The sequence below is a fragment of the Manis pentadactyla genome, chromosome 4, assembly GCF_030020395.1.
Source record: "Manis pentadactyla isolate mManPen7 chromosome 4, mManPen7.hap1, whole genome shotgun sequence".
In the NCBI taxonomy this organism is placed as follows: domain Eukaryota; kingdom Metazoa; phylum Chordata; class Mammalia; order Pholidota; family Manidae; genus Manis; species Manis pentadactyla.
The window spans coordinates 57,806,014-57,829,278 of record NC_080022.1 but is presented as its reverse complement, the minus strand read 5'-3'; positions in this window follow the sequence as shown (position 1 = coordinate 57,829,278).

The window sequence follows — 23,265 nt, the reverse complement described above, 5'->3', positions numbered from 1 at the left end:
TAGATCACATTTTCTTTATCCATTTATCTGTTGACAGACCCTTTGGTGTTTCCCTGTCTTGCCTCTTAGGAATAATGCTGCAATAAACATGGGAGCACATGTGTTCTTCAATAACCTATCATTTCCTTTGGATATACACCCAAAAGTGAGATTCCCAGATCATATGGTAGTTCTATTTTTACTTTTAATTTTGAGGAACCTCCAAACTGCTCTCCATAGAGACTGAATCAGTTTATAAACCTACCAAAAGCACACAGTTTCCCTTTCCTCTACATCCTCACCAACATTTATCTCTTGTCTTCTTGCTGATTGCTATTCTTGCAGGTGTGAGGTGATATCTCATCTTTATTTTGATTTGCATTTCCTTGATGATTAGTAGTGTTGAGCTGTTTCATGTACCTGTTGGTCATCTGGATGTCTTCTTTGGAAAAAATGTCTATTTATTTCATCTGCCTATTTTTAAATCAAATTGTTTTTTTGTTACTAAGTTTTATGAGTTCTATATTAATTTTGGATATCAATCCCTTATCAGATATATGGTTTGCAAAAATGTTCTTCCATTCTATTGGTTGCCTTTTAATTTTGTTCTGATTGTTTCTTTTGCTGATTTTTTGTTTTTATGGTTTTGTGGTTATATCCAAAAAATCATTGTCAAGACCAATGTTGAAGAGCTTCTTCCCCATGTTTCCTGCCAGGAGTTTTATAGTTTCAGGTCTTATGTTTAACTTTTTGACCCATTTCAAGTTACTTTTTGTGAGTAATATATTAAGATAGGGATTCAACGTCATGGTTTATCAGTTCTCTCTGTGCTTACCTCCTGTGGAGGTTTTTATTTGTTTGTTTTATTATGTTGTTTGCTTTTTCTTTCCTTGTGAGAATCCAATGAATTCTAGTTTCTGAAACTTCTCTAATACAAACTTTTGCATTTTGACTGATTTCCTAAAATTTTGCTAGTCCGGGACCATCTCTTATACTTCAAATCTTGGAATTCTTATTCCACAAAAGTAGTTTCAATATGAACCCTGCAAAACCCAGGGTATGATGGGAGCCTTTATTTTCCTCATTTTGGAAAGAGATGAGCTCTTTCATAATATCACCTTAGTACAGGCATCTGGGTTTCAGGTTCTAACCTTACTCTGTCCAAGGTCACAACTCCTGCTTCCTGCTGTTTGCTAAAATCACAAACCCTAACATCTAGGGACTGTATCTGTCCTACTTCCTCTCTAAATTCTCCCAGAATCAACTAATGTCCTTATTGAAATGGTATTTGGTTACTTCTTTCCTGTCACCCTGGGTTTTTCATCTCTTCCATTTGAGCTTAATTATATGTTTAAAAATTGCTATAAGTCATCAAATATTTCTATATATTTGAATAGGAAACTTTTCCATGCCCACTCAGTCTACCATAATGTTGGAAATCTATTTGCTTTTTATCTTGACTTGTGATAAGTGCCCAATTAACACCAGTTTTGGCTTCATTATTAAGCAGCTGGGTGGATATGTAGATCTAATGCTTAAAAGACATTTCTGTATTAATTTACTAAGAAGATCATGCATTTTGAGCCTATTAAAGACTTTATAACAGCAACCCTCTTTGGTAAGCATTATCCTCATCCTCTTTTTATAGATAGGGAAACCAAAGGTGAAATTAAATGAATTACACATAGGCAACAGATACAACCAGGATGATTATCCAAGTCATTAACTTCAAATACACGGTTCTTTCCTTCATAGGAGTGCTAGTAAGTTTAGGTGAGACTTTCCAGACAGCATGACTATTATTCTATGTAATTAAAGCTTGACTCATTACACCCTCAATGAGTATTATAAAATATCAAAACCATATCAGAAAGAAGCCAGAATTTCTGTCAATATTTTGTGTGCTGTGTCTCTTTTACATGCCCTGAGTTCTAAAATGTGGCCAAAGACTCTTGGGTCCAGTTGAGTACATGATAAGCAACTACTTTCATAAGAACTATATATGTGTGGTGATCTTGAATTCTATGTCAAACGTAAAACTTACTTTTTCTTTTTAGTTGACTCAAGAGGTGAACCATAGTTGGGATTTAAAATCATACAGTTTATCTTATTTCATTTTAAAATACTAGTAAATAAATCTATTTACATTTTTAATAGATTTGCTTATGGAAATTTGGCCTGTGGTCATTTGTCTGAGATGGAGAAGGTGATAGGTTTCATTAATACATTAGCAGAACCAGTGTATGTGTATATGTATGTGTACATACATACATACACATCATACCTATAAGCACATATAAATAAATCTTTCAGATGCCTTTGGGCTTTATAATATAACCATGTTTTAACATCATATGGAATTCAACTCCAGGAAATACATTTTTAAGATTATCAGTTTCCTATCTATGAATATAAGAGATAGAAACAAAATTAGAGATAATCTAGCTTTCTCTCTTTATTTAAAAGATGAAATAACACAAAACATAAAGCCAAGACTAAAATGCTAGTTTTAGAACCATTTAAATATGTTATGATTCTTCTCAAGTTGAAATAGTAAAGGTAATGCAGTGAAATTTAACAAAATGTGTTTGTAAAATTTATTTTAAATTGGTGTGTTAAAAATATCTGTTAACATTGCTAATCATCAGAGAAATGCAAATTAAAACCACAATGAAATATTACCTCACACCAGTTAGAATGACCACCATCCAAAAGACAAACAACAACAAATGTTGGTGAGGATGTGGAAAAAGGGGAACCCTCCTACACTGCTGGTGGGAATGTAAACAAGTTCAACCATTGTGGAAAGCAGGATGGAAGTTCCTCAAAAAACTCAAAATAGAAATACCATTTGACTCAGGAGTTCCACTCCTAGGAATTTATCCTAAGAATGCAGCAGCCCAGTTTGAAAAGACATATGCACCTCTATCTTTATTGCAGCACTATTTACAATAGCCAAGAAATGGACGCAACCTAAGTGTCCATGAGTAGATGAATGGATAAAGAAGATGTGGTACATATACACAATGGAATATTATTTAGCCATAAGAAGAAAACAAACTGAAGGCACAAAACAGCAGCAGAAGCACAGAACCCAAGAATGGACTAACAGTTACCAAAGGGAAAGGGACTGGGGAGGATGGGTAGGAAGGGAGGGATAAGGGGGAGAAAGGGGCATTACGAATAGCACACATAATGTGGTGGGGGGGGCACAGGGAAGGCAGTACAACACAGAAAAGGCAAGTAGTGATTATATAGCATCTTACTACACTAATGGACAGTGACTGTAATGGGGTATGTGGTGGGGATTTGATAATAGGGGGAGTCTAGTGACCATAATGTCGCTGATGTAATTGCACATTAATGATACCAAAATAAAAAAAAATCTGTTAACACTGAGCTTCATTAATTCTGTATTTTATGAGACCAAATTGTGTCTATTTAGAAAACATAATTGATTTGTTTGAAAATTCCTTGTTTTTTAAGTGGCTGCTTCACATGGTGAAATCAATTGAGTCATGATACAAGCTCACATTAAAATATTTTAAAATGTTAGAGCTAGCGTTTTTGTTTCAATTGTGTCACTACATTTGGAATTAGAGACACCACAAGTACTGATTTCTTCCAGTAATATTTCTTTTGAAATAAAAATAATAATAAAACAGATAGTTTTCCATTGGCATAACAGTTAGAATTATGGACTCTTGAGTGAGACTGTCTCTCTCCAGTTCTGGGCCAGTTACTCAACCTTTTTGTACCTCAATTCCATCTCCACAATGGGGATCATAATACTGTTGTGAAAATGAAATCTGTTGAATGTGTAAAGTGCTTAGAAGAGTACCTAGTACATAGTTATAGTGAATGAGTCAGCTATTGCTGTTTTTTTGTTAGTAATATTATTTTTAATTTATTTATTTTGTTGTGTTAGGAACACTTAACCTATCCTTTTAACAACTTTCTAAGTGTGTAATACATGACTGTTCACTATAGATACAGTGTTGTACAGCAGATCTCTAGAGTTTGTTCATCTTATTTAACTGACACTTTAAGCCCACTGATAAATAATTCTCTGTTTCCTCCTCATTTCATCTTCCCTCCAGCCACTGGGAACCACCATTCCCCTTGTGGAATCTATGGTTTTGACTATTATTTTTTTATTGCCACTATAATAACAGCAGAGATTCTTTAAGATAGCTTAGACAACCTAGAAAATGGAGTATAGAAACATATATTGAATTGTTCAGATCACTAAGATTTCTAGGACAATTAAATTTATGTAGAGTTTAGTTATCCAAACCAAATGTTCTGTTTCTAGACAGAAAGTTAGTTCCTGGTCAAGAACATCGTGATACTGTGATGCTGGGTTATCTAAAGCTCTTTTCTTGATCCAGGTTTGTGTTAGCCATGGTTCTCAACATCTCAAAGAAGGCTAAAATACTAAAAAATAATACCAATATTCCATATCATTATTAAATTGTATTTTGTAAGGCCAAAGGTGAACCATATAATCAAGGATTATGCATATACAAAGATATTATCACCAGGACAGATTGAGACTTACTGAGACAGCCTTCTCTGAGGTGTTGCCTAATTGATCTAAGTATTAATAATAAACTATTTATTTAAATTATTATATCAGATTAGACTCTTATCTCCTTTCTCATTCTTTCATATGTGACTCTGTGTGTCCAGCGAAAAAAGGCATTCATAACTGGCAATCGGAAGATTAGCAATTCTCCTGATATGTATTCACTTTTTCTGAGCATTTTTATGGACTATATTCTGGATCGTTTGGCTTATATCTGATTATATGTATTAAAGGAGCCATAGGTCTATGGGTTGAAAACAATTTTTTTAACCATAGAGTTGTATCTATAATAGACATCACTGTGTTTGCTTTACCAGTATCTATTGTACTTCTTTCCCATTTTGCAGCCATTATGCTAGTTCAGTGATTTTGACCACCCCATGAAAAGCAACTAAGTTGAGGTGATCAGGGAAATTCTTCGTTTCCTGCCATAGTTAAAGGTTTGGGGATGGGCACATAACTCAGGCCTAAGCCATTTGGTTCAAGGTAGTCTCCCGATCACAGTGAATGCAAGCAAATGTATTCCATTCAGAGAGGAGCTGAGAACATTATTGGCTATGGTTGGAGAAAAAGAAGCCCTCTCTCTCTTCTGAATGTTACCAAAGAAGCATTACGTGGTGGTTTTCTACCATGAGAAAGTCAACCTGAAGATGCAGCTAGTCCATGATAATGGCAGAGTTGAAAGAATCAGAGAGATGAAACTACAGAGCAATGTAGCTGCAGAGCAATGCAGATGCATCTTTGGAGACTTTTGCCCTTTTAAGAAAACAATTTTCTAGCAAGTTCTTTGATTCTAGCTTTAACATACTCAGAACTTGACCAACTTGCACATTTATTGCTATGCCCAAGTCCAAGCCACCTTCATCTCTTGCCTGGCTTATTGCAATCGTCTTCTAACTGGTCCCCACTTCTACCCTTGTCCTCACTCAGTCTATTCTCAGCACAGCAGTTAAGGAACTTGTTGAAGTGTAAGAACTTGCCACTTTTGTGCTCAGTACCCCCTAATCACTCCCCATCTCACTCAAAGTCAAATCCTACAGGCTATTTTATAATAGCCTATAAGGTGCAATGTGCTGTGAACACTGTTTCCTCCATCTCTCTCATTCTGCTCAGACCAAAGCAGCCTCCTTTCTGCTTCTTAGCATTCCAGGAAAACTTCACCTGAGGCTCTTTCACTGCTTATTCCCCATGCCTGGAATGCCTTCGCTTTAGATATTCTCATGGGTCATTCCCTCGCTGTGTCCAGGTCTTTATTCAGATGTTAATTCTTCAGTGAGATCTTTAAGACCAAACCATTCTTACAAGCACCAACCCCCAACCCCAATCATATATGCTCATCCAACTCTACCAAATTTTCTCTCAGCTTTATTTTTTCTCTAGGGTCCTTATCACCATCTAATCATTATTTATTTTACTTATTGATTTTGTTTATTTTTTGTCTTCTTTTAATTGAATATAAGTTCCAGAAAAATTTCTGTTTGGCTTGTTATTATATCTCCAAAACAGAGTTCATTTCCTGGCACAGAGTTGGTACTAAATAAAAATTTGTTGTTTTAAGTGACTCATGAATCTCTGAATGAAACTATGCCTGATCTCTCTGAATTTTTTTAGTTACATAAACAATACATTCCTTTTATTATTTAAGTTGATTTCATTTGAATTACCTTTTCCTCACAACTGACAGCATTGCAACTAAGACAGTAATTATATAATTGATGGACAGAATGAGCTTCCCAGAAGCAAACCTTGAGATGTGAAAGTGCTTTATTAAGAAAAACTTTGGTATTGGTTAAATTGTGTCCTAAGTTCAGTACCTGTAAATGAGACCTTCATTGTAAATCAGGTCATTGCAGATGTAATTAGTTAAGATGAGGTCACACTGGAGTAGGGTGGGCTCTTAAGCCATTATGACTGGTGTCCTTATAAAAAGGAGAAATTTGGACATAGCCATGAACACAGGGAGAATCCCATGTGAACACAAGGGCCAAGATAAGGGGGTGCTTCTACAAGTCAAGGAACAAAGATGGCCAGCAAAGCACCAGAAGCCAGGAGAGAGTCATGGAACAGATTATCTCCCAGCCCTCAGGAGGAAATATCCTGTGGACACCTGGATCTCAAACTTCCAGCATCCAAAACTGTAAGACATTAAATTTCCAGTTTGTGCCACTTTGTTTTGGCATCCCCAGGATAGAAACACAAACTGCTAGGAGATTGGGAAGTGGGACTGGGACAGGCAGGAAGGCGAGCAAGAGTCGAGGGCAAAGTTCCACAAAGAGTAACTTGGTTCAATCTGTGAACAGCGGAGGTGCCACCGCTGAGCTGTCCAGGTCAGGGGCAGGAGAGCAGGAGCTTTGGAACTCTGCACACAGTGGTTACGGGTCCAGAGTGCCCACTGGAACTGGGTGGCTGGAAGGTGCACTTGTGGCTTTCCTAGTACTCAGACAAAGCTGGGACCATCTGCCTAAGGCTAACCTCAAATAAAGATCCATGGGTACTAATTGCTAGTTCTTGGGACATTCTGTATGGAAAATTAGTAAAGACCCTGAGGATATGGACTAAGACCCAGGATGGGTTAGGGAGCAATTAAGAGGTATTGAATAACTGGAGAAAAGGGGGAAGTAGACATACAACCCACTGCTTTTCTGTCTAGTGAGGTTCTGGTGATCATTACTTGTTATTTGAGCTAGTAAACTTGGAAAAGACCCTTTTATAAATATGTGTGTTGAGTATCTATAAATAGCTTCCTGTTGTTCAAAATCATGTTTGATTTGAGCGTCATGAAGAACAAAATGGGAACAAATGAATAAATAAAATGTTAAGATAACAATGAAAAACTATGAAGGTTACAATTGTCTTTTAAATGATGTGTGCATGTGTGTGCATGTGTGTGTGTGTGAACTGAAGGGATTCATATTTATTTGTCTGCAAAGAAACACAATTTGTCCCTCAAAACACAGGTAAAGCAAAGAAGGACCTGTTAATTGATACTCTGATTTGTTCAGGTATACATGTGGTTTACCAGGTACAGAGGCAGTTTCATTTTGAGATATTTTCTTGCCTGCCCACGACTGAGAGACCGAGACAGACAGGTTCCTAAAAATTATACAAGAAGCTCTTCATTCCACTGCTTGTTAAAAGAGAATGCATCTCTATGTGTACCCAGTGGCAATAAGGTTAAAGAATTGTAGTAATAAAAGATATTGTCACCAACTATATGGTTGATCTTTTCTGTGCAAGAATCCACTGACTTTTCTATTATAGTCAGGTCAAAATAAATGTATGTATATTTTAGTTTTCATTTGTGACTTTTCAAAGGGTTTTTCATTTCTTTCAGGTCATTATTTCTGATACATTTGATCAAATCCATGAATCATTTGATGCAGGATTCTGACCCTAATATTGGAACAAAGGAAGGTTTTGTAGTCATAAATGACTGTGATGTCTTTTTAAAAAAATATTTTATGGTATCTTAGATAATGGACACAATAAATATTTGCTTTTCTATTATTTTTGAAGATTTTATTAGTGGCTTAGCCAACCATCACTTATCTGTTCCTCTTTGCTAATAAAAACCATACTTTTGTTCAAGAAACAATGTGGCCACATAGATGGATCAACATTTGTCAAATCCTATCATAATTTGTCTGAACAATCCTATTTGTCTTAGTCGGTTATTCTTTTGAACAATGAAATGCGAACATCTGTAGAGGGACTTCTCGGAAATATTTTTCTCTCTGGTAAGAGACCCACAAGATACTTGTGACCTCTAGGCCACATGCCAGAGACAAAAAATGCAATATGCATATGCCTGAGAGGCAGGGTGAAGAAAAGCCTGGGATCTTAACAATGTTGAGCTAATATAAACAAACTTGGGACCATCGACTTCTAGTTTTGTTAATAAATACCAAATGCTTGTTTGTTATTATCTACTATCATTCCATTTATTTTATGTGGTACTGAATGCATCCTTGCTGAGACTCTTCGGCATAATATATATATACACATATGTGTGTGTTTGTCTAAAGAATTTATCTTTGATATCTGAACATGAAGCTTGTACATCTGTGTTATTTCCCAATATTCTGGCTATAAGTTATTGTTTGATGTCACACATTTGTGATGTCTATGTGGCCTTCATTACCATCTTTTCCGTATAGTCTGTTTTAGCTCTCTTTGTTTTATTGGTCTTTCATTCAACATGATACTATCATGTATGTCCTTGAGTTAGAAAAATTGAGTTCCAGCCCCTATTGTGCCATTTAATTAGCTGGGTCAAGTTAAGCAAGATACTTAATCTCTCAAGTTTTAATTCTTTATCTGTAAAGTGAGGAAGCCAGTGATATCTTCATTATCTTTTATTATGAGAATTAAGTAAATGCTCAGTAAGTAACCAGCAATGACGCTTACAAAGATAATGCTTCTGCCCTAAACATCTGCATTAAGCATAATCTGGTGTGTTTACTTGTTTGCCAATAAACTCAGTTTTATGTTTTTTTTTCACTGCTATATCCTTAGTGCCTTGAATAGTGCCTGAGACATTGTAGGAATTCAATAACTATTTGTTAAATGATTCAATGGACTGAATTAGTGACCTTGTTTTGGTGGTTCCATAATCTAGGGCTAATGGTCTTAGAGAAAATTGCACAAAATTATGAGAAAAAAATTTATCTTTATAAGAGCATCAGTACACAAAAGGGATTCTGCAAAGAAATCAGGAGTTTCCTACATGCAAGATATGCCTGTCAGACAAGTTCTGCTTGTCTTAAAAATGTTTTGAATTTTTTTAAATTAGTTGTCAAATTTTTTCTTTAAGTAAGAGAGTCTCAATAATACTAGTTTTTCTTTGTAAGTCACTGAATGACAACCAGCGGAAACAGTAGTAGCTGCCTGTTTTAGACTGTGTAGGCTCTCCAAACCCCTACCACTCATTCCCATTTTCTGACACTAGTTGCCATCACTCAGTACATCTGCTCCATGGTTCTGTGTTGTTTTGTTTTTACTTCTTAATTTCAGCATTGTTGAGGTATAATTGACAAATAAAATTGTAATATATTTTAAATGTACACTGAGGTAGAGTGTGATTTGATATATGTAGAAATTGTGATAGGATTCCTCCACCTACCTAAAAACACATCTATCATGCCACATATTTACCTTTTTGGAGGGGTGGGTAGGAATTGCACCATAGTTTTATTAAGACTACTTCATGTATGACTATGAGCTGGCTAGGTCTTGTGGGCATTTGAGTTTGTGACTTGAATCTTACTTGAAGCTTGATGCTTCATGCTGATATGTACCATTTCCAAGTCTTCCTTTATGAAGGAACTTAACTAGAAATATTCAGGATTATAAACTGTTATTTAATTTATACTGGGAAGTCTTACTATACTTTTTCTTTTTTAGAAAAACTAACCATAATTTTTAATCCAAATTTTAAAAACATGGGTAATTCAACAGCTAATGTAACACGATGATAAAATGAAACTTCTTTTTCCATTTCATCCAATGCCCAAAGGCTAAGAACAAAATAATCTTTACCAGATACCCCTGAATTCTAAAGCTGGGTGCTTACATGCCTGTGTTGTATAGGTCAGTCAATCATGGAACGGATTCTCCCAGCTTTGATGATCCCCCTAGATCGTGCAAAAGAGAGGAGGCTGAAGAGTTGGAAAAAGGGATTCCTGGAGAGTGTTATGCACTGCGTGTTTTTTACCTCTACAAGGTGAAGAGTGAGAAATGCTTCCTTCAAGACATACAAGAGGGTCCTTGAGAGGATTACTCTGATAACTTGAATATATATCTCTTAGATTTTAAAGGGACATTAGTTCTTGTGACAGACTCATATCTGGTAAGGATAAAGGTGAAAAGTAAAAGGAGTTGTCTGCCTCGTAGTAGAGCAGAGGAGGTTTTCCAGTTTTTTCCTTCCTTGAAAGGAAGCTTCATTTCCATTTTGCCTGGCAGGAATGTGAGACTTTCCCATAAGCCTAGTAGACCCATAAGATGTACATAGTCTGGATCCAAGTTAAAATAGTATATTTTAAGTTTATTTTAGCTTAAATATATTTAAGCTAATGATTGAAGGTGTTATTGGATTCAAAAACTGAGGGTACCATCTTAAAAGGACATGTTACAAGTAGAGAGCTGTTACTGTCCACAGCAAAAAAAAAAATCTTAAATTAGGGAGGGCCCAGAAAAAGTATCCCTGAGACTCACAAAAGCACTACCACCCACAAGAGAACAAATCAGAAGGCGAGAGAAAAAGAAAAAAAGCTCTAAATAGAGTGGGAGCCTTCCATTCTTTCCATTACCACTTCCAGCCTTCACTGTAGGCTTTCTGGCCGAAAACAGTCCTGAGGATTGAGGGAAGATTTTAAAATGGGGAAGACTATGTTCTTTTGCAATTATGTTCTGCAATTATGACCTGAGCCTGGACAGTATAATTAATATATTTAGGTTTAAAAATGACCAGAGGACATTTTATTGTCAGAAAATAACCTAAAGTAGTTATTGCACCTACTAGACATTTTACCCAAGGGATAGAGAAAATGAGGCTGCAGACTGTATTTGACAGAGCAGTGATGAGACAGCTTGTCTTCTGGACAAGACATCTCTGTCCAGCATGTCCTTTCCATCCTCATGCTTCCCAGCGGCAGCCTCTTTCCAATTTTTTAGCTGCCTCTTCTGGTATTTATATCCAAACTTCTAAATATTATGCACACTTTGATTTCTCTTGATTAATTTTGAGAAACTACTTTCATTAAAGCAGTGAAGAGTTTGGATAGGCTCAGATCCTTTCTTTTATCTTCCCAATATGATTAAATAATAATTTTTGGTGAAATTGTAATATTTACATTACAAGGATTATGCAAATTGCAGACCAAGTAGGGTACTATGTCTATTTCATTTTTTAAGAAAACATTAAATTTTACTTAGAGCTAATTATTGTCTCATTTTTATCCATTTGCTTAGTGTTACATGTACCAATTGTTTTTTTCCCTAAATAATAGTTCTGCCAAAAACTTTACAGTAATGTTTGCAAATACTGCCAAACATTACAGGATTCATCATTTCTACATTTTTATTTTCATCTCCTTTCTTCTTGTCTTCCTCTCCTCTCCAGTTTTCCTTCATACAATTCTTTTCTCTGTTCCAATTTGGACAGATTTCATTCTCAGCTTAATGAATAGCTTCTCAGGATTTGCTTCACTTTTATTTTGGACATTTCCTCTGCTTATCTTCTTTGTTGCTCAGATTTTTCTTTACCTGTGTTGCTGAGGTTCACCATTTGTTGGTCTCCTAAAGAGATGCATGAGAAGTAATGGTTTTACTCTTTATATGCATGAAAATTTTAACTTCACAATTGATTAAGAGTTTTGTTGGATATACTATTTTAAGTTGGAACTCATTTTCTCTAGACATATTGGAGGCATTGCTGATTGTTTTCTACTATCTAGAGTTACTGCTGAGAAGTTGAATGTCATGTTTTCTTCTTATTCCTTTGAATCTAACCTGTTTTTCCTGTCTGAAGGTGTTTAGGATCTTCTAGTATACAGTGTTCATATATTTTGTACTGCTGCATTGGTATGGATCATTTTTATTCAGTGTGCTAGATCTTTACTGGGTCTTATCAATGCAAAGACTCAAGTCCTTTGGTTATGGGAAATCTTTTATTTATTCTTTGGTAACATTTCCCTTATTCTTTATTCTTTCAAAAACTTCTATTATTCAGATACAAGACCTACTACATTGATTCTTTAACTTTCTGTCTTTTCCTTCCTATTTTTCATATTGTTGTCTTTTTATTTTCCTCATCGATGGTATTTTCTAACTCTTAGAACTATTTTTTAAGATATTTTTATTTCAGTTACATTTCTCATTTTCAATAACTCATTTTTTTCTGTTCCATTTTCATAGAATTCTCTTATCAATGCCATGTTTTACCTTCTGATGATATTAATTATAGTTTTTCATTTCTTTTTTTTTAAACAAAATGGTCAGGAGATGAAAATGAGGAGTGATTTCCCCTGTTATCAGCTGTTATACTTTAATTTGAAGACCTTATTTTAGAAAAATAAATAGAACTTACCTGATTATTAAATTGTTTACTTCTTTCATTCTATTATTTGTAACTATTAGACTCTTTATTATTATACAAACAATGTAAGTAATACAAAACAGTAGTTATTTACATCACTTAATAAACTAGAAATTATTTCTCCTATATGCACATACAATGTTTGTTGATGATACCTTTGATATTCTGGTCACAAAAGTACTATTTTAATAAATCAGGATTGACATTTAAGTTTCTTTCAGCATCTACATTTTGAGATCCTTGCTAATATAATAAAATTTCTTGCAGATTAGCATATGTGTAGAATTGTTGAAATCAATCTTTCATTTACAGAAAATCACAACTGTTGCAATAGTACTTGGTTTTTGTACTTTGTTGCTAATTGGGGATCATACTTCCAAAAAAAATGCAGATTTTTCTCCTTGGATCAAAAAGCAGCCTATATTTGCATTTGCTGCAGACTGCTGAATGTCTGCAGCAGTTTGTGCTAAATGCACTGCAGATGCTGCAGCAACAATAATGTATTCATGATGTGTATAACCACATTTTGACATAAGCAGTTCCTAGATGCATCTAGTCAACTTCTGGCCTTTGCAAGAAATATAAATATAAATTGCTTCATATACTATGCATATCCATCAAATCTGAAATATAATAGACCCTTATAAATGGTAATATAAAAATTCATAAAGGTGGAGGGGAATAAAGTAATAAAAATTTCATTCAGTATAATTTGGAATCAGACAGGTATTTGCAGTATTTGTTGTTTGGATGTGGAGTGTCTAATTCATGCTACAATTTATTAGTCAAGTAATTCAATAAGCCAAAGAATGATACACATGATATCAAAAGCTAAGGAAAATGAAAGGTGAGGTTAACACCTTCCAGAGATGGATGTGGTTCTTTAGGTGGTTAATGGAACTGATATATGCATATTAGTTAAATTTTAAACTGTGTTATAATTGATAGATTCTCAATATAGAATTATGAAGATTTTCTTTCAAGTGTAAGGCATAGCCATCCAATTTTCCATCATATTTTTTCTCCTCTCTTTCCAGAGTAATAGAGATTTTAGCTAAGTAGAGTGCAACTCACAATAAAGATTATACTTCTAAGCCTCTATCTGAAGCTAAGTTGCCCACCTGACTACATTTTTTGACCAGTGGAATGTATGTAAAAACGATGTGTGTGTGGTTTTCAAGTCTTGCACCTGTTAGGAAGGGACAATGCCCATTGCCTTCCCTGTTCCCTTTCTGTTGTCTGCAATGTTAGCAGAGCAGTAAGACTTCTACTCAGACAAGAGCAACTCTTAAGAATGATGGAGCCCTTGATGAAGTCATTCTGTAGGGTCAACGAACAAATAAATGGACACTTACATATGCAAGAAACAAGCCCTTTCCATTAAGGTCTTTCACAAAATCTTGCCTGATCACCAAGTCAGAATTAATCTCTCCCATTCTTATTCACTTAGCATGTAATTAGAACCCTTCTTGTGTTTTCACCTCATCCTGGTTTGGATTGCTTTTTTATGTATATTTGTTACTCTCATAACTTTGTGACACAGTCATGCTTTTTCCTCTTTCAGTTCCACCAAGAAACAACTAGATTCCTTGAACAAGCTAATATTTTTCTCTCAGGGTCTTTGCACTTGCTATTCCAGCTACTAGGAATACTATTCTCATATACATAGTGTGTAATATAAGTAAGGTAGTGTGACTCATTTCATTCAGGACTCTGTTGAAGTGTCACCTCTCCTGAATGTCTTCCTTACCCTGTTTCACTTTAAATCTTTACTCTACTCCCATGAAACCATCAAGAGCCCTAGATCAGAAATTTTGAGGAATTGCTGAGATAGAAAGTAGGGAATATTACAGAAAAATTCCTGAGGTGATTGATGGGAGTGATTTGGGAAACTGAGCTCAGAGCACACAGACAGTAGTGGAGGGAAAGAAAACAAGGTGATTTCTTGGTGAACTGCATTTGGAGTAGCTGAGGGATTATCCCTTTTATTTTTTTTCCTTGTGTGTGGTTGAATAGTGAATAGTCAGAGTATCTGTCCACAGGTTTAAAGGAGTAAAGTGCACACTGAAACGTGGGAACAGAGAGTACCCGCATTAGCTAATCAACCAAGACAAGCTGTGAGTCCATCCCTCCCAGTATTTCATCACAAGCTTCACAGGCCGGCAGGCAAAGAGAGAATCTCAATACAAATATAAGATAACTAAGACTCATTGATGATTCCAGAAAAGTTGATACCATGGAAGAAATATCAAACTCAACATTGATATTAATAAAACAAAAAGAAATCATATTTATGAAGATATATTAAGAGAGTATATCTTAGCCTACCACGTCTAATCTAAATACTAGAAATACTGGAAGTCAGAAAGAAGGCAGATAGTGGCTAGAACAGGGAAGTCATTGCTCAGTTTTGAGTTTCAAAATAGAGATTTAAATTCTAAGACTGGACAATGGTTTAAAAGCTGAGCATAGATTATAAGGAACGTAGGTATTATAAAGGAAAGGTTGTCCTTGTTTTTATAAGCTGAGTTTTAACCATAAAGAGCAAAACATGGAGGACTGAAACAAAGATTGTCAGAGAGCAAAAACCATAGAAAGAGGAAGCTCAGAAGGGAGTAGCCTGGTGCTTCTTAACCAGCTGGTAATATTCCTAAGAAATGGCTATCTCTACACTACCTCCTGAAGGCCAAATCCTGATGTGTATGTGTGTGTATATGTGGGTGCATGTGTATTTGATAAAGGTGGATTTTCTGCTCTGATCTCCCAAAATGTACTTGTACAGAGTAGCAGGACTTTGGCTTCATCTTTCCAAATCCAGAAAAGCTGAAAACTTCTTAGAGATGCCCCGAAGACTAAGGCACAGTGGGGAGGGATGAGTCTAGACAGATATTGTGGAGACAATTGCTACTTGGTGAAGACAAGTAGCTATGGTATTCAGACCTCACCCTTACCCCTCCATCCCTCCACCATTACCAGCGTTGAAGGGGCAAAGACATTGAGAAGGCAAAAGAAGAGGATGTAGAGTTTGTGGGACATGGGGCAAGGGCTCAAGGTACATCAGACAACAAAGCTATGCAGGGTGAGATCCCAGACTAGACCATATGCATGGCAATGGAAATGAGTAAGGAGACAGGGTGGCTTTCATAGCTCTTCCATGACATCAAGATTATATATATGTTATATTGTGTATATAACATATATATAAGCCTCTGTAATACTTTTCAATTGTATAACAGAAACTCCTCTAGTTAAAGCAGGAAATTAAATGACATTCACATTCTGTTTTATAGACACCATTGTTGTAGATATTTAAATTTAATTAAGTAGAATTTTGAATGTTTCATGCATAAAATAAATGTAAAATGTAAATATTTTGTCAGTATTTTATTTTTAAAATTTTACTATAAAATCTTTTATTTTGATTAAGTTCATTTGACTGGATTATTTCAAATGAATTTTTTAAAGAATGATACATGGGTGATGCTTGCAGAGTCCTGGTGTATTTGAGAATGTCTTTTCATTGCTGACACATGTGAATGACAATCTAGATGGTCTAAGGCTCTTGATTTTCACCCTCATCCCTCAGTTTTGGACATTGCTCTACTGTCAACATCTAAATTTGCTGGAGAGACTATTAATAATGCAGAAAATAGTCTCTAGAGAATTGTGGTATGCTCTAACAATGTGGGAATATCACCTATATTATTTAGCTCTATGTAGTCTTTCAGGGATAAAAATGAAACCAAAAGTGATGCTAAAACTAAAGGACAACAAAAGAATCCTTTAATAACCTCCCTTTAATGACCATCATCAAATAGTGGTGCTTGTAGCCTATGGGTATACAAGATGATCCACTGAGGTGTAGAAAAAAATTTTAAAATCCCTAGTTATATTTATTTTATCTTATACTTTAAAAATGTATATAGCTTACATCTGTGCTTTACAGTAAGTTAATTAAGTACAACACACATCTAATATATAAATAATTAAGTGATCCCATAAATCAGGGAGGCACATGGTCAGACATTCTCACCAAGAGAGTGCATCATGAAGAAAAAATTTGATATTTCTGGATGCAGATCAAACTGCTCCTCCATCACCCATTGAATTTCCTTTTGTACCTTTGTCAACAAATGGTGTGCTGAACTTGTGTGGGCCTATTTCTAGATTTCTAATTCCATTCTATTGATATGGGAGTCTGTCCATCCCTTCACTGATATCACACTGATCAATGTAGCAATAATAATAAGTTTTAATATCAGATAGAGTACCTTCTTCCACTTTATTCGACTTTGTCAACATCATTTTAGCTCTTCTTGAGATTGTACCTTTGCATATTCATTTTAGAATAAGTTTGTATGTGTCTACAAAAGACCTGGCTACGATATGAATAAAAATTGTGTTAAACCTGTACATAGCTTGGCTTGGGAAGACTTGACATCCTTGATATGTTGAACCTTCCAGTCCATGAACACAGTATTGGTCTTTTTTTCCCCTCAAAAAGTTTCTTTGAAAATTATTGAAATACTATACTGAAATAACATGAATAATATTCACATAATATGGTAACAATCAGAAACTTTATTTTATTAAAATTTCTCTTTGTCTTTTCCCCATAATGACTTTTTTCATCATTTCCCCTGTAAGTTGCCTTTGGTTGTCAAATTTATAATAGCTTATTTTATAATAGCTTATTATTCTTTTAATAGTCACTGTATGTGTAGTGATATTCCTAGTTTTGCTTCTAGTGTTGCTGATTTGTGTCTTTCTAAAATTTATATCAGCCTTCCTATTGGCTTATCAATTTTACTGATGTTTTATAATACATTCAGCTTTTGTTTCACTGATTTTTCTCTATTGTTTTCCTGTATCCAATACACTGACTTTAGCTCTAATCATTATTGTTTCCTTTCTTTCACTTGCCTAAGGTTGATTTTGCAATTCTAATCATGTGAAGTAAAAACTTAGATTATTGATTTGAGACTTTTGAGACAAACCCCTTGTCGCAGATGAATGGGGTGGAAGCTCAGTTCCCCCAAAGGCAAGACTGACCGCCGCTCAGTGAAGTGGGGCACAGATCTGCACTGCCTCACGGTTTGCAAGTAGGACTGTAGGAACAACTCTCCGCCACCAGGAAGGAGGAAAGTGGAGGGCTGACTCGCATCTCTTTGCTGCTCCCCACCGAGCCCTACTGTCAGCCTGCTAGGGTAACCCTGCCTCACACACCACCTAGTTAAGTCTTGTTTTTACTGGGCAGTAGGGGAGGCTCAGCTGGCCACTGGATTCTGGTGATGCTATCTTTCTTGGGGAATCAGCATCAGAACACCGCATGGTTCAGCTTTTCACTTCGTCCCGCAGATACCACATATTCAGGGAATGGAACAGTTGTTACCTTCTTCCACGGTTGGGATAAGGAGGAAGTAGAAGGTCAAATCCCACCGAGCCCCATTCAGACCACCTGGGAAGGGAGTGATTGGCATAGAGAGAAATGTATTTTTCACCTGCTGTGCATGGCAGGAGTAGGGCAGGAATTGCCCAAACTGTTCCCTGTAGCTAGGCCACTTCTTTCCTGGCCTGGTGGCTTGGGCAAAAGCACCGTTTGAAGCTCTTTGGCCATTGCGATCCAGAACGTATTGGCAGTTCTGGGTCGAAAGCTCTTCTGCAGCGCCCTGTCTGGGATGTATGCGAGCCAATAAAGAAACCAAGAGAACCCACCACCACGCCATCCCTCACATCTCAGGAGCTCTAGGCGGTCCCCCTTCCGCCTCCCACCTTTCAGGGAACTTATGTCTTTGTTTGTTGTGTTCTGTTCAGTCTCTCTTTGCTATAAGGAAGAGGGCCTGGGGGAAATGGCCCTACTCCATCTTGGTGCTTCTGGAAGTCTCAGCATTTCCTTGTAAACTTCTACTTTTGAATATCTTATCCTTATTGTCAGAGTGCCCTGCTTACCTTGTTAACCCAATAAACAACTCCTACTCATCCTTCAAGTATCCTCATAGGTAAATCTTGGCAGATTTAGACATACAATGCTCGTACCTACTCTCAAAGCCATGTGAACGCCTTAATCATGCTTCCTGTCATACTGCATTGACAATAATCATTTACTTTATATCTTCATCCAGGCTGGGAAATTCTTAAAAGAAGGGCTTTTGCTTTATTTTTTATTTTTTTCATATCTCTAATGGTCGGCGCATTGCATATGTTCAATGTTTAGTGAATGCATAAATTTCTCCTTGCAATTAATAGGGCTTTACAGTTTTATAAAATTATTTATACTATCTTGCTTGTTATCTCAAGTACTATCTCACTCCTGCACTAATTTTGAGAATTAGATTGTTTTAATCTGAATTTATAAATAAGGAAACTGAAGTTCAGAGAGTTTAAAGGCCATGATGTCCTGGATTCCTAACCTAAGGTAATGTAATTTTGTGTTCCTATTTACTTTGAGACTAGGAAGGTAGATAAATATTTCACAATATCTTTAAAGTTTTTCAACAACAGGATGGAACAAAGAGAGTTATATCAATTAGAAAATTTGTATTATTAAAATGTTTCCCTCACACTAGTGAAGGGCCTCTAAATGGAGAGTGGGAACAATGGGAAAGAAAGCTGTAATCACCACTGCAAAATCATTTCCTCTGCCCAGTCTCCTTGAATTAAAATGGAAAGTCTCCTCGTGACAGAAAGAAGAAAATGAGGTGTTGATTAATGTTGTGCTGCCTTGTCTAAGGCTGTGTCAATAGATTACCACAAATAAAAGTAAAACACACATTTCACTTATATTCATAATTGAAATCTCCCATCTGAAGTTTGGTAAACAGCTGGATGGTCTAGAACTACTGAACAGCTTGTGTCCTGAAATATGAGAAATCATAGGAAAATTCACTTTCTTTGATGACATATATGCTAAAATTGATTTGTTGATTTGAGGTAGTATTTGCAATGTCCTTGGCTCATCCAAATTAACTGAATGTTTGACCTCCGTCTGGATGCCTGACACAGCCTCAGTGGAATGAATGTGGCTTGATTATGATGAAATCAAAGCAATGAACTGAAGTGTTTAAAATATCCTTTTTTAGACAACATTTTAACTAAAGCAAATATAACTCATTATATAATATATGAAACTTCTGGTCTGCAAGTGTTCCAGCAATAACCAAACTAAAATATCTTTATATTGGGTCAGAGAACCATACATTTGAATCAAACAAATCTTTGAATAAATACAAAAATTGTAAACAAATTTTAAAATATGATAACTTTAACATTTTCAATTAATGTCTTCAAATATATTACATTTTACTCCAGGTTAAATCTCAAAATATAGTAAAATCTTTAAATGATGCTTCCAAAGAGCTACTATGAAGCACAGAATAGGTATTTGATAGAAATATTTTAAATGATTGAATATTTTTATAAAATTCCTTAAAGTGTTTACTCTGTATACTTAACTTTCATCTGAATGAGACTTTATGATCTCATGACTCTTAAAACTTAACTTGTTCTTGATTATTTTTACCCTTCTTTCAAGAACCTGTTCACTTGTCATCAAAGCCCAGAGCTTCATTCCAAATTTCTTCCTTTTCTTGTTTCTTCCCTCTTACTTTCCAAGTTCTAATCTAGCCTGATACCTCCAGGTATTTTAACCTACCTTCCTCTCTCACCACATCTCCACTTAATTCAGTTTCTTATCACCTGTCACCCAGAACATAGCAACTGTCTACTTCCCTACCACTAATCCAGTCCCCCTCCAAAGCAATTTCCATCTATTGTTCCTAAAAGCAGGGTCCATTCACCCGAGCACAGGAACCATATAGAGTCTTTTTCACCTGGCTACACAAAAAGATACTAGAAGTAGAACATGCCTGCCAAAACACTAGGCTCCTGGAGAGAAATAAATCTCCTGGGAATTGACAAAGTACCAAACCTTAAAAACTAAGCCAATTTAAAGTATGTAATTATATTTAAAATATATAGTATGTGTCCCATATAGAATATTATATATAAAATATTTTATATCTGACATAAAATATATCATGAATGACTTTATATATATGATATTTTATGTATATGATGTATATATCTGCTTCTAACAAAAAAAAATGGTCTTTCACTCAGGGAGAAATAGTGTAATACAGTAAAAATCATAGTTTGGGAGTCAGACAGAAAGTAATCTAGACTTTTCAGAACCCAGTGCAGAACCCCTTCACTGTCCATTGTCTGCATATTTAGCTTTAGGTCTGACCCATTTAGGTTCCTTGTCCTTCCCTTCCCTTGCCTTTAAAAGGGAAGACACAGAGAAGGGAGGCAGCTGGATTTTCAGAACAAAAGCTTCTTAATAAAAAACACGGGTTTCTCTAACAATACCATGAGAAAAGCAACAGGAACCAAAATGTATGAGAAAGCAATTATTATCTTTCTTTCCCAACCCACCCAGGATACAAAACATTCAACCAGCTCCCTCCAGAGAAGTAGGCTGCTGTTTGAATAATCATTCTGAGAACAACAGGTTTGCTTATGTGTTGGTGGAGAGCAAGATACCAAAAAAGAAGGAAGAGGAGGAGGAGGTGGGAGAAGAGGAAGCAGGGGGGAAGAGGTAGGCAGAGCAGGGGAGAGGCAAAGAGGACATGGGAAAGCATGACAACTTCGGATTTTTAGACCTGGTTTTCAATTGTAAATCTAGTCCATTTAGATTTTTCAAGTTTCCTAAAATATTTGAACTTTGGTTTGTCACTGATACAAACTGCACTTAAAAAACCTACGACTTCAGAAGTAATTTCTAATAATGACAATAGCTAATATTTACTGTTTACTCCATGCCAGGATAATCTAAGTGCTTTACATACATTACTTCATTTCATCATTCAGCAACATTGCTGAGTAGGTTTTGTAATTATTAAAATGAGAAAATTTAGGCTTACTTTGCCTAACGTGACTTACACAAAAATTGGCAAGCAGGCAATTCAAAGGACGGATTCTGGAACATGAATTTCTACCATCATACAATACTACATCTGATTAAATGAAACTATGTATGAGAGTAAAAGTAATTCATAACATGTGCTAACTATGTCAATTTCTCTTTTTCTCTTTCTCTTTACATTTATATTAGTAGGAAAATAATGAAACCATAGTAATATTGTTTTTATTTTATACACCCAGGTATCACTAGTCTGATAAGTTTTAAAATATTTTAAAGATATTAAAATAGGAATAGAAACAGCAGGAAATAATCAAGGAAAACTCCTGGAGAAGGTAAAATATAAAATGACTTTAAAGGAGATGGTACATATTGATCAAAAGGAGGGAAGTGAGAAGGTACTTTGCCCTAGTCACAGATCCATATATGAAAGGCTATTGTTTTAAACAGAATTAGTTGTATAATTTTCAAATTAATTTTACAAAGTCTCTGTTATAAAAAAATCTTCATTTGTTAATAGACATGCCTTATTTCTTCAATAAAACTGACTTTGAGTTGTAATGACCATGAGCCATGTTCCCGGAACTCTTTAAATCTGAGAGTATTCAGCTCTTCATTAACATCCTGATTTCCATGTCCCTAGTGCAGCTCCAGCTGCTTTAGTCAGCGTAGGTGCATTATAGGAATGCTTTGATTGAATCAGGGGCAAACGTTTTCTTGCTTCTCTGGAAATACAACTCTCAATAACCAGAAGGATTCATAAGTCAAAAATGCTTAATACATAAAACAGGGGTAACTAAGCTAGCTAGTCACAGATTTTTTGGCAGAGATAATAAATTGCTATGAGGCCATTAACCAAATTAAGTGACTAGAACTTGATTTGTTGTCATTTTATTAACTTGCTACCTATGGGTAGTTTTACTTGGGTGGGGTCTCCACATACAAATTTGTTGTACTTGGTCAAATGATAGCTTCATGTCCACCCATATCCAGATATAACAGGTATTTGAGTGTAGAACATATCCATATTAAAGTTCTCCATATACTTAAGCCATGCAGTGTTGCCACTCTGGTTATGGGATAGGCTCAGCAAAACATTAGGTTAAACACTTGTAAAATGTTCCTGAAATGTTGATATAGATATGTCAATAATCATCAAAAAATAAGAATGTAATTCTTATTACATATTTATCTTATTTTACTACATATTTATAAATAAAAATCCCCAGTGTATATTCACTTAAAAGCCAGTGAAGTCTGTAAAAGATTAACAGAGGAATTCCTGTAAAGGGTAATTAATAGAACTAATTAATTTGGAACTATTAATAAGAACCAAGTATTGCGGTAGGTCTGTGCTGGGGACTGCAACTCTCCCCTGGGATCTGTCATTTTCCTCTATTTCTTTTGATATTAGGCCCCCAAACTCCAAAACAATGCTGAGAACTAGTTTGGTCTGCTAGAGACTATACAAACTTACAACCAGTTTGGGGCCAGTAGGGTGGAAGTTGAAATAATATGCACAAAATGTGTCAATCTCCTGACGGCAAGCTGTCTGCCCTGGACTTTTGCTCTTTCTTGTCCCTCAGACAGGAATTCAGGCATGAAGGCAGCCAGCTTCAGCCATGAGCACAACCCTGCCACAGAATATGAGGAAAGTTCAGTCCCTGAATGGCCTTGCAAAGC